This window comes from Callithrix jacchus, chromosome 2, assembly GCF_049354715.1.
Source record: "Callithrix jacchus isolate 240 chromosome 2, calJac240_pri, whole genome shotgun sequence".
Taxonomy (NCBI): domain Eukaryota; kingdom Metazoa; phylum Chordata; class Mammalia; order Primates; family Cebidae; genus Callithrix; species Callithrix jacchus.
The window spans coordinates 76,171,595-76,183,031 of record NC_133503.1 but is presented as its reverse complement, the minus strand read 5'-3'; positions in this window follow the sequence as shown (position 1 = coordinate 76,183,031).

Sequence of the window (11,437 nt, the reverse complement as noted above, 5' to 3'; positions counted from 1 at the left end):
TGGGATGACCTGGAATTATGTTTTAACTAGGATCACATTGTCTGCTGTATGGAGAATAGACCCTAAGGGGCAAAGGTTGACACAGTGAGACCAGTTAGCAAGCATGACTGCATTCATTCCTAATTAATTCCTAACTAGCCCACTCTCCCCAGTCCAGACACCACCATCTCATGCTGAACAGTGTAATGGCCTCTGCCTGGCCTCCCTGTCTCCTGCCTGGCCCCTCCCTCAATCCTTTCTCCACATAACAGCTAAAGGAGGTTTTTCAAGTGCAATTCCCTGTCAACCTTGTCTATTATAGTTTCCATGGCTCCTCACTGCTCTTAGGACAGAGTCTAAATTCCAAATCCCAGCTCACAGGGCTGCACGAGGTACACAACCCCTGCAGGCCTCTGCTGACAACTCGTGCCCCATAACTCTCATGGTGCTGATCTGTAAGTCCAGCCTCATCAAGCTCTCCTCAAGATTCTTGCGGGCTTCCTTGACCCTCCAAGGAGGTTGAAACACAAACAGACTCCTTTCTGATTCTCTTGAGTGACAAGCTTTGTTATTTGCTACCTTCCCCCAGAGAACCAAAGAAAGAGGTGAGAGTAGGCGGAGCCTGGATGCAGCTTCAAGCCAGTACTCCCTTCATGGCCAAGGACCCAGCCCCTCTAGGGAGTATGCTAACCCGGCCCTGGGCTCACAGCCCTTGAACAGCTGAGTTGGATGGGTGAGGGAAATGTGGTGACCTGCACAGCACCATGATGCCCAGAAGCCTGGCCTGTGGGCCTGAGTCCCTCTGCCCCAGCTAGGGAGTGCCCCACCTCACCTCTGCCTCTGGGTGCCCCTGCCCAGCTATGCCACCCCAGTGCTATCCTGGGCAACTCATTCCTACCCAACTTCTTGTCTTGCACCCCAGGCCGACCCCTGACTTGCTCTTCATGTAACGTCCTGGTTTATCATTTTCTCACAGAATCATCTGTTTTTCTAACAACATTTCCTCAGCACCTCTGAATGGAGGTAAAACCTCTAGAAATGTTTGAGGGTAGTGAAGAGGTCTCTGTAGTAAGCAAGCACTGTCCTCCTGTGTCCCTTCTACCACAAGTGGGAAACTATTTGGGTCCCCACAGAAACCAAACCTCATCTTTGCTAGGGTCTAACGTGGACCCATTTGTGGCTGGAATGTAAAAACTGGAAATCACAGGAGAGTCTGCTAGAGACCTCACTGGATCCTGCAGGGTCTGGGGAGGGTCTCAGCCATGTGGTGTCAGAAACCCCATTAACCACCCCTTAAGTGGGTCTATCAGGCCCAGTGAGCTAAGCTCAGAAGCTGATGCACCGCCCGTAACACCCAACACGCATGCGCGCGCACACACTCACACTGACACTGACACACACACTCATACACACAGCTTCTTCACTGACAATGGCTGCAGTGCAAGAACCCTCAGCTGCTGTCCAGGGTCTTCTTGGTCTGTAGTTGCATTTTTACGGGAAGCTGGAGCACAGCCAGTCTCAGAAGAAGGGAAAGGAAGTGGATAATAACTGCTATGGGAGCTAATTCCCAGGCCTTCATCTCTAAGCCCTTAGTGAACCGATATGATTGTCTTTAGTCCTCATACCAACCAGAAGGGAAGTATGGTTATTATCCCCATTTTATGGATGAGCTCAGAAAGGTTAAGAAGCTTGCCAAGTTCACACGCACCCTAGCAAATCTCCATGGCAAGGGCAACCAAAGCAACGGTACATACCAGTCTTCCCTGAAGAGTGTTGCCTGCCCTACCAATGGTCTAGTGACTCTGACCAAGCCATTTCTGAAGGGTGTTGATCTCTTTCTGCTTGGCAAGGTGCCCAGAACAGCCCAGAGTGCAGGCTCAGACTTACCAACTTCTTTCATGGGGCATGGAATGGTGGAAGCTGGGCAGAGTAAAGATGACCCCTGAAGCTTTGGATCTGAGTGTGGACAAGGCTGGTGCCACAGCACCTGATCACCAACTCTGAGATGCACGAACCCACCACCACGCCTGCTTGACTCACTCCTCCGGTCATGATCCCAGCTAAATGGGTCATCCCCACTACTCACCAACCCTCCTTGGTTCCAGGAGGTTGCTGAGAGACAGCCTGGACTGGCTCCTTCCCAGGACCCAGGGCTCTCTCTCCAATTTCTGGAAACTATCTCATCACCCAGAAAGAGATTTCTAGGTGGGAGCAGTCTCTTACTCCTCAGTCCTGCCACCCCATGCTTTCCCAGCCAGTGTTCCTGTCCACTCTCCTGCCTGCCCCTGAGGCACCAGCCTCCTCAAGGCCCTATCCTAGCTCCTCCATTCCTCCCCAGATGCTCATTCTCTAGGGTGGTTTGTGCTGTTTGTGCTGTCTAGTAACCACATCCTTTCTAAACTGTCCCTATCCTACTTTTGTGCTCTCACCCCAGCCCCACTGTACTTTTTCTGGGAGAACAGTGGTCAGAGGCCATCCTGACCCAGTCAAGGAGCAGCTCCTCCCCTACAGGCTCAGCCTTAAGCAGGCTGCCCTGTTAGGGCTCCACTCTGGTCTGTCTACTTCCCAGGCAGATGCCATCTCCAACAGCAGATTTCTGCTTATCTCAGCAGGATGTCAGATTTCCCATCAATTATGTGAGCATGCCTGCAACCAGGAACCCTGGCTGGCTCTGCTTCACAGCAAGGGCCTCAGGAACTCTGCAGTTATGACCACTCCCAAATAGGTATCTCCAGCCCAGATCTAACTATTCTTTACTTACAAACCTTAAAGATAGACATTGCTGAGACCCATCCCCCAATTTCTTACATCTGTAAACAACCTGCTGCTGTGTTCTTCTTTTTAGGCTTCTAAATATTAATTTTAATTACTTTGAAACCACACAATTTAGTACCAAATGTTTAATAAGCACCTTTACTAAAATGTGAAATCAGAGTTATTTGTATCTGATCAGCTATACAAAACTCACCAATTTTTCTTCTGAGAAAAGGTAGTCAAAGTCTCTAAAGAGTAGTCAAATTAAAGGAAAGACTACTCATTAAAGGTCATGTTCACTAATCTAGCAACGTAATTGCAGTCTTAGAACCTCCCAAGCTGCTGAAGGGAAGATTTGGAAAGAGATGAGGATGTCGAAAATATAAAGGTAATGTAACAAGAAAAACCCAGAATTGTATTAAAAAATAAAAAAACAGAAACCCCTCCCTCAAACTGACAGGGAGCCATGAGACCAAAAAGTGCCTTGGACAAGTGCAGCTTGGTAAGCAAATGAGTTTATTAGGACTTACACACGAGGCACTCCTGGATGGCAGCAGGACAGCTTTAGAGATCTGTGCTGCCTCCCATCCCTAAGCTGCTTTTAAGTTAATTTTCTGGCTCTTTGCCTCCTCTGTGTATGTGATGGGACTATTTCCCTTGGTAGGTTCTCAGCTATTCTCTGGGATGTTTGGGTTCTCAGGGTCATTCGTTCCTTGGCTGGGTACCATGGCCTTGGCTCATCACCCAACTCAGAGTTCAGGCAGCGGACATACACCTTTAAGTAACCTGGTCAGGGAACCTGTCATACTTCAGTTTATCCCTTTCCCAACTCTTACATTCTTTCCACCAATCTTGCTGGAGAGTCTCCAAGCAGGGAACCTGGGGAAGAGCTATAGGGGTCTATACCATATAGCCACAACTTGTGCATACAAGTCACATCCATGGTATATATAAGAGCATAAAAAGTAGAAGCTAACTATAATTATGATGCCTATTAGCAAAACATAATTCCAGCAAGTAGGTAAGGTGTATAACTAATTTAAGAATGAGTCAAAGTAACCTAATTGAGCTGTATCAGGGATCTGAGCTGACAAATGATTTAAAGCATCTGTGACATTATTCTCTTTATCAGAGACACAACAGGTAGTGCCTATAAGGACACATGTTGTTGGGTCTCTGTCATGTTGGCAATTTGGCCTCCAGGCAGAGGCAATCCCCAGTGAGCCTGATTGCCTTATTGATGCTGTTGAACCAGTCATTCCAGTTCTGCTGGGAGAAAGGCAGAATGTTCCAAGGCATACCATTATCATTTGACAGGGGCAGGTATTCCTATACCCAGTAACTGGGCTGTCTGTTGACGGTAGCTGCAGCCACAGCCCAGTCCAGGAAGACTTTACTCGCTTCCATTGGTAGCAGAAGCCATGGCCTTTGGACATAAACATGGGCATTTAGTAGGAACCCTCATAGGTGTATCCATTCCTTGTAACATAATTGTTGCTAACATAATTATTTTTCCCATTGCCCCTATTAGGGCAGCTGTCCTGGGCCTCAAGCCTGGCTTGCAGTACTACATAGGGTTTCCCTCCACAGGGGTGGGCATAAGGCCAACTGGTAAGTTTCTGGCCTTGCCTGCACTATCCGCATTCTAATGCATCCAGTAGGTGTTGCTGTTGCCACATGTTGATAACGTCAGTCTCTCCATCAAGAAGCACAGCTGAGACCTTTTTCCCTCTGTCAGTCTTCATGGTGTCCTCCAGTACTGTAAAATAGATCCAGTATGGGGGCACTTTCCAGCTCCACTTTGGGTCCATGTAGCCATTGCCACTTGGCAGATCCACTGAAGTGCTCAGGAGCATAGTCTGGCCATTTGTTTCAGTATCATAGTTCTGAGTCTCAGAGGTAACCCCAAGAGTTTGTGGAGGCTGTTTTATAGACATTCCTGACCAGTCACAGGAAGTGATGCCATGCATAGTAGTGGATGACATTTAAAATTCATATCGCTTCAGGGAGATTCTTAGTCCAGTCCTAAGACAATGCATGTAATTGGGTCTTTAATAGACCATTCTTTCCCCCCTGCCCCATATAAGGCCTGCCCCTGTTGGGTTATATGGTATGTGGAACTTTCAGTCTATGTTTTGTCCTGATGCCCAGTGTTTGATATTATGGCCTGTGAATGGGGGCCTTGATTATTATCTATCTTTTTTGGTATGCCATACATGAGATTAAGAGCAGTGATGGCCAGGATCACACTTGTAATCCCAGCACTTTGGAAGGCTGAGGTGGGTGGATCACTTGAGGTCAGGAGTTCAGGACCAACCTGGCCAACATAATGAAAACCCATCTCTACCAAAAATACGAAATTCAGCCAGGCGTGGTGGCAGGCACCTGTAATCCAAGCTACTTGAAAGGTGGAGTTTGCAGTGGGCTGAGATTGCACCAGTGCACCCCCAGTCTGGGGTACAGAGCAAGACTCTGTCTCAAAAAAAAAAAAAAAGCAGTGAGACATTTGATGATCTCCAGTTGAGTGGCACATTTTATTGGGAAGGCCTGTAGCAGCCCTGTTGCATCCATGCAAGTTAAGTCATATCTCTTCTTTCTATTCTGGGGCAAGAGGCCAATATAATTAACTTGCCAGTCTCACATAGTTTGTAGAGCTCGATATATGTAACCTGGTGTGGAGGGAACCTTTCTAGGTCACAGGTGTGAGCAGATCTCAGTGTTCTGAACAGCTGCCAAAACATTTGCATATTGGATAGGGACAGGCCATTCTGTGATTGCCCCTGGTGGCCGTTCTTATGATGTACACATACGGCAGTTTCCTGGGATGGGCTTGGGCAGATTGCCGTGCATGAGTAAGGGCATTCACCCTTTGATTTCCAGGAGGTGGTTTGGGGCTATGTGCATCCATATGGTTCATCACAAGATGGGCATCCCTTTCCTGTAACCTGATGTGTCTCTTGCCACATGGACATTCCCCAGAGGATCCTGCCCCAAACTTGCCAATTGTCTGTGGCCCACTGATTGATCCACACAGTAAGGCCTCTGTATGTAGCCTAATTATCTGTGCAAATGACTAATGGCCAGTGATCGTGGGTGATGAGTATCCAAACTGCCTGTAGCATGGCCCATTGACTGCTTTGTCCTAATTTCCATTCTATCCATAGGTTGTCAGTATCCATTTTCACCATAATTGCCAACCATTGGTGTTGGGTACCTTTGCTAGACCCATCAGTGGATTAGGCCTCAGTAGGTATCAGTGGGATCCCTTCATATATGGTGGTTGGCCTAGTAGGTAGATTCATTGCCATGTCAGCCCTTTCCACTTGTTCCAAGTGGATGGGTCTGAGCATGTTCTGTGGTGCCTGACTTAAAGGACTCGTGGACAAGACACCCCTCTGTTGTAGATAGGAATGCCACTTCAGCAGAGTGTGTGATTATATTATCCCAGAGGTAGGCTTGGCTAGAAGGCATTCCATCTACCCTTTTATAGGAAAGGCAGTTTTTATTGTGATGGTTTGCTTTCTGGTAATGGCTCCATTGGTTGCAATGTCCTGTATACAGACAGAGTTGTTGCTCCAGGACTGTATAGTGGGATTCTTCCCCCTCCCATAATTGAGACCAAAACTTACAAGTACCATTACTGTTGGTTGCTTTTGCCACAAACACCATTTCATTCCTGTGGCAACTCTAATGACTTCTAATACAAAAGGGAGCTGTGGTTGTGGGGAGCACCTAACGCTTGGGCTTGTTTTACCAACAGTTTTGCTTTGTCAAATGCCTCTTGCTCTGTATGTGTCCAGTCCCATTTTTTTATCCCTTTTTACTAAGGCATATAAGGCTGGAGGGTTTGTGTCAAATGAGGGATGAATATTTTTGAGTAGCCTAATAAACCTAGGAAAACATGAAGTTTCTTTATTGTCTGAAATAATAGACTGTTGTGCTATCTTTTCAATAACAGCTCTTGGTATGTTTCGTGTCTTACCAGCCAGGTAATTCCTAGGAATTTGATGGCTACACTGGGCCCTTGTATCTTTTGGGGATTGACTTCCCATCCTCTTTCTTTTAGGCTGTCTAAGATGGTATACTGGGCAGTCTCCAGATTTGTAAGAGATTCTGAGGTTAACATGATATTATCATTATTGTGAAACAGGAAGACTGAGGTAGGCAAAAGAGTCTAGACAGGTCCTGTGCAATCATATCGTGACAGTTGGTGGGGCTGCAGATACTCTTGTGGCAGCACCTGGAAAGTCCATTGTTCACCCTCCCAAGTGAAGGAAAACTGCTCCTGTGACTCTGGCTAAAGAAATACTTTAAAAGTTATTAGCCAAATCAATCACAGCATGGACATTTCCCAGCTTAAGGACCATTTGCTCCAGCAGTTGAGCAATACTGTATACAGCTGCAGGTACAGGGGGCATCACTCTGTTTAGCTCATGGTAGTATACTGTCATTTTCTAGGTGTCATCTGGCTTCTTGGCAGGCCACATAGGGCTGTCATAGGTGCTCTGGCCTATTTGTGCCTATGTAATTGTTGAATTGCTTGGGCGATTTCAAAGCATCCCCCCGAACCCTGTGGATCAAAGCACCCCCTGGCAGGTGGTATTGTTTCATGTTAATTACCTGCCTACACCAGGGCAAGTGTACAAGCATCCAGTTGGCCCATCTTCTTTTTGTTCTTTGATTATTTTCTGGATTTGGTCCTTGTTTTTATCCAGTTCATTAAGGTTCACCAATACCTCCCTCATATCATAACCCTTTTTAAATCACAAATGACCTAGACATTCAATGAGTACCTAAAATAATTTTAAGATTTTAAACTGTACGGAAGTTTAACTTACAAACATTTATCACATTTACATTTAGTCAGTTTATTCATTTTTAGCAGTTTATCAAGATTACTTGTGAGAATCAAGACATTCAACAAAGCTAATCATCATCTCAAGTTATTTCCCTGTTAACTGTTTTCACAGCTTGTGAATATCAGGTGTTCATATAAGTAAGAGCCTTAAGGTTAAACACATGGGGATTCTTGCTGATAACTCAGAAAATTCAGCTGTTTTCATTAAACCAACAATATCAAATTAGTCTTGCTTATCAATAAATCATTCAGACAAAGATCATTTTGATTTGGGCTGTGTTTACAGTCTTCTAACTTTTATGTAAAACACTGACACCTTAAAGTGTCTAGCAGAGGCAAATATAAAATGTATTTTATCAGTAGACTCAGACAAAAATGTATGCTGACACTTTTGAAGACATATTTTTATTTACTAATAATTTAAAAGCCAACTTTTTACCAAAGATTATTGAATTCATGTGAACTTGAAAAGCATTTGGACTGTATACCCATTTATTTATAATTTTATTTGGTAGCACGTTAGACAGAACATATAACACATGTACATATATAAACGTATTTAAACATGTATATACATACATACACAAAGACTGATAGCTTTTACTTCAGAACTCTAGCCATGAGACAATATAATAAATTTGTTATTTTTACAAAAGACATTTGGACCCAAATTACTTTTGACAAAACTGGGACCTGTTCACATGGCTAAACTCTATTTTCCCCAATAAGTAATCCAAGGAGAGCTATGGATCAAAATTTGGGGTAAGACAGTTTCCATGGCAGTTTGATTTTTAAAATTCTCTTTTTTCCTTTGTTTTTGTTTGTTTCAAATGAGTTTTATTGTTTATATTTTAACTATAACTGGCTAAATTGTATAAGAAAAACAAAATCTTCAAATAACCTTGAATTAGTGTTGTCATAAACAGTGAGTTTTATCTCAACACTGGTAGCTTAATAAGAGCAAATTCAGAGCACATGGAAAAGGAACGAGAGGAATAGAAAGCATCTGAAGACACTATTTAACTCCATAGTTGCAGGTTAACCATTTGAACTCTGAATTTTATTTTGTAATTTGCACATCAGTTTTAAAACATGCGCAAGAATAGGCCATAATACGTAACCTGCTGGTGTCCTAGAAACCCGTCATGCCTTTGACTTTATGCAGGAGATTTTACCCTTTCTCCCTTTCCTGCTCTCATGATTTCTCAGTAGCTAGCCTCATTGCAACGACAGCACGTTTATTATCTTTATCATATTTTAATATCTTAACTTATTACAATATGTGATTTAGTTTCTGCCAGTGTTTTCCCAGAGTCCACAGTGGCCGACAAAGGTTGAGCAGCTGGGCAACTCCACCCCACATGCATGTTGCCAACCACCCTAGGATTCTCCCCGCAGATGCCCCTTCCTAATTCATCTGTTGGTTTCTCAGAGCCTGCTCATGATGCCAATTGTAATGAGAAAAACCTGGAATTGTATTTTAAAAACCTTCCCCCAAACTGGGAGGGAGCAAAGAGGCCAGAGAAGGTCTCAGACAACTCCAGCTTGGCTAGTAGATGACTTTATCAGGACTTACACATGAGGCACTCCTGAATGGCAGCGGGACAGCTTTAGAGATCTGTGTCCCCTATCATTCCTAAGCTAATTTTCTGGCTCTTTACCTACTGTGTGTGTGTGTTATGGGACTGTTTTCCTCGGTAGGTTCTCAGTGATTCTCCAGGATCTTTGGGTTCTCAGGGACACCTATTCCTCAGCTAGACACCATGGCCTTGGCTCATTGCCTAGACTTCAGGGTTCAGGCATAAGACATGAATCCTTAAGTAACCTGGCAGGGGACCTGTCACATTACATAGGTAGTTCTTAACTTGTGGGCCCATTTGTGCCCTAAAGCAACACAGGGTCTAGCCAAGAAGAAAATAGCTGAGGTTGGAGATGAAAACAAAAGCCTTTGGTTGAGACGGTAAAGGAGGCCCTCAAGAGTGGTGGAATCAGTGTATCCAGAAGGCAGTGCTGAAATCGGCCTCATGAACTAGGGGGTTTCCTCTCAGCACTGCCCTTTTTCATTTTGTCAAGTGTTTTAGCCAGGTTTGGCGTGGCATAGCTCTGAGCCAAATACATTCCAGCAACATTGCCAAAGTAAATTCAAGCAGTAACTGGAGCATGATGTCGGCAAGGAGGGTGGGGAAGGCTGAAAGGGCGCAAAAGGCAGCTGCAGCTCTTTGGGCTGGTCTGAGGCTCTGCACTCTTACACTGGCTTCCCTTCTTTCCTGTTTTACTCTCCCCAGTCACTTATTTCGGTTCCTTTGGATCCATTCCCAAATAAATCATATACACACAAACTCTTGACTCAGGCTTTGCTTTCAGGAGAAAACCTGGGCTAAGACAGTTGACATAAGTGTGGTCCTAAAAGGCAGATCTGCAAGGAAGGGATTCACAGCCTTGATGGGTCTACCTTCTACAAAGGAGTCATGGCACTGATAGGAAATATATGGAACCCTGGAACACATAATGGGAATATTTGAGTAGATTAATGTGAGAATTTTGAATTCCTGGATTCCCCTAAACCTTCAAGGCCAGCAGAAGCAGCTATCTTTCTCTTGGTATCAGAGACAAGCCTCTCCTTGCCTGGAATCCTGCCAAGACTATTCTTAAGGTAAATGGCTCAAAGATGATGCTTATTCTCCTTGACATTCCCTACTTCCCTTCATTGCCTGCAGACCAATAACTAGGGTTAGGTCTCAGCATAGTCTAAGTGGAGAAATACAGTATCTGACTTATAAGCAAATACCATACACATTGAAAAAATTACAGGACCTATGTTCTGGCAGGAACAGGCATTAACAGGGGTGTGCGGAGCAGGGGTGTGAGGATGTATCAGTCTGGGAGCACTCTCATTATTCAGGGATTAACATCTAAGAAAGGATACATAAAACCATTTTCACATGCTTCTGAGACGGTTCTTTGAACCTTGGATGCAATTATGACCTTTGAAATGAAGTAGAGATGCCAGAACTTCTTGGGAGAATATTGAAGGAGTCAGAAGGCTCAGAGGGATTAGCATGTTAGACTGTAGTTATTATGCAAGGCCAGAGACCCTACCAGAAGACTACATTCCCATGGGACATCCAGAGGACAGTCTTTTCACTGAGGCAATACAACATGTAAAGGTGAAGAATCCTTAGTGTCAGTAGGGATGGTAGGACTCTGGGTGACAATCAATAGAGGCAGGGGAGATATAGTAGTTACCACAAAACCAAAGTGGCAACCAGAGCGCTTTGATCCATAGGGTCTGTTTATGGCAATGGCTAGTAGACCATAGTGTTCCTAGGAGTTAACTAAGCTGGCAGATGACTGGGTGTTACTTGACTGTAACAACAGCAATCCCCAAATCAAGAGTTCATGAGCAGAAGGCAGATGATGAAGGCAAATGGAAAATAGTATTTCCTCATAAATTTCCTTGATCTAGGCCAGTTCTCAGGCTCAGAGCCTATAGATTTAAGGTAGGGCCAAGTCTTTTTATAGAAGAGCCCTCTAAATGCTGCCAAAAGTATACAAGATAGCTATTTCCCCAATCTTTCTACATGAGGGATTTGTGGCCTTTTAACAGAGTAACTCTGGTCGGGGGGAAGAAAAAGAACCAGACTTTCAAAGGACTTTCAAAGGCTATTGGGTACAGACTATGAGCTGGCATCAGTGCTGGGGGCAAACAATATCATGGTCCCCCAATTAAATTGGAGGTTCATGAAAGCCAGGTAAATGGCATTCTCATGCACGGATCCAAGAAGTCTGCAGATCCACTCTGTACTAATTTCCTTATCCCTAAGTAAAAAACTGGGACAGATACTC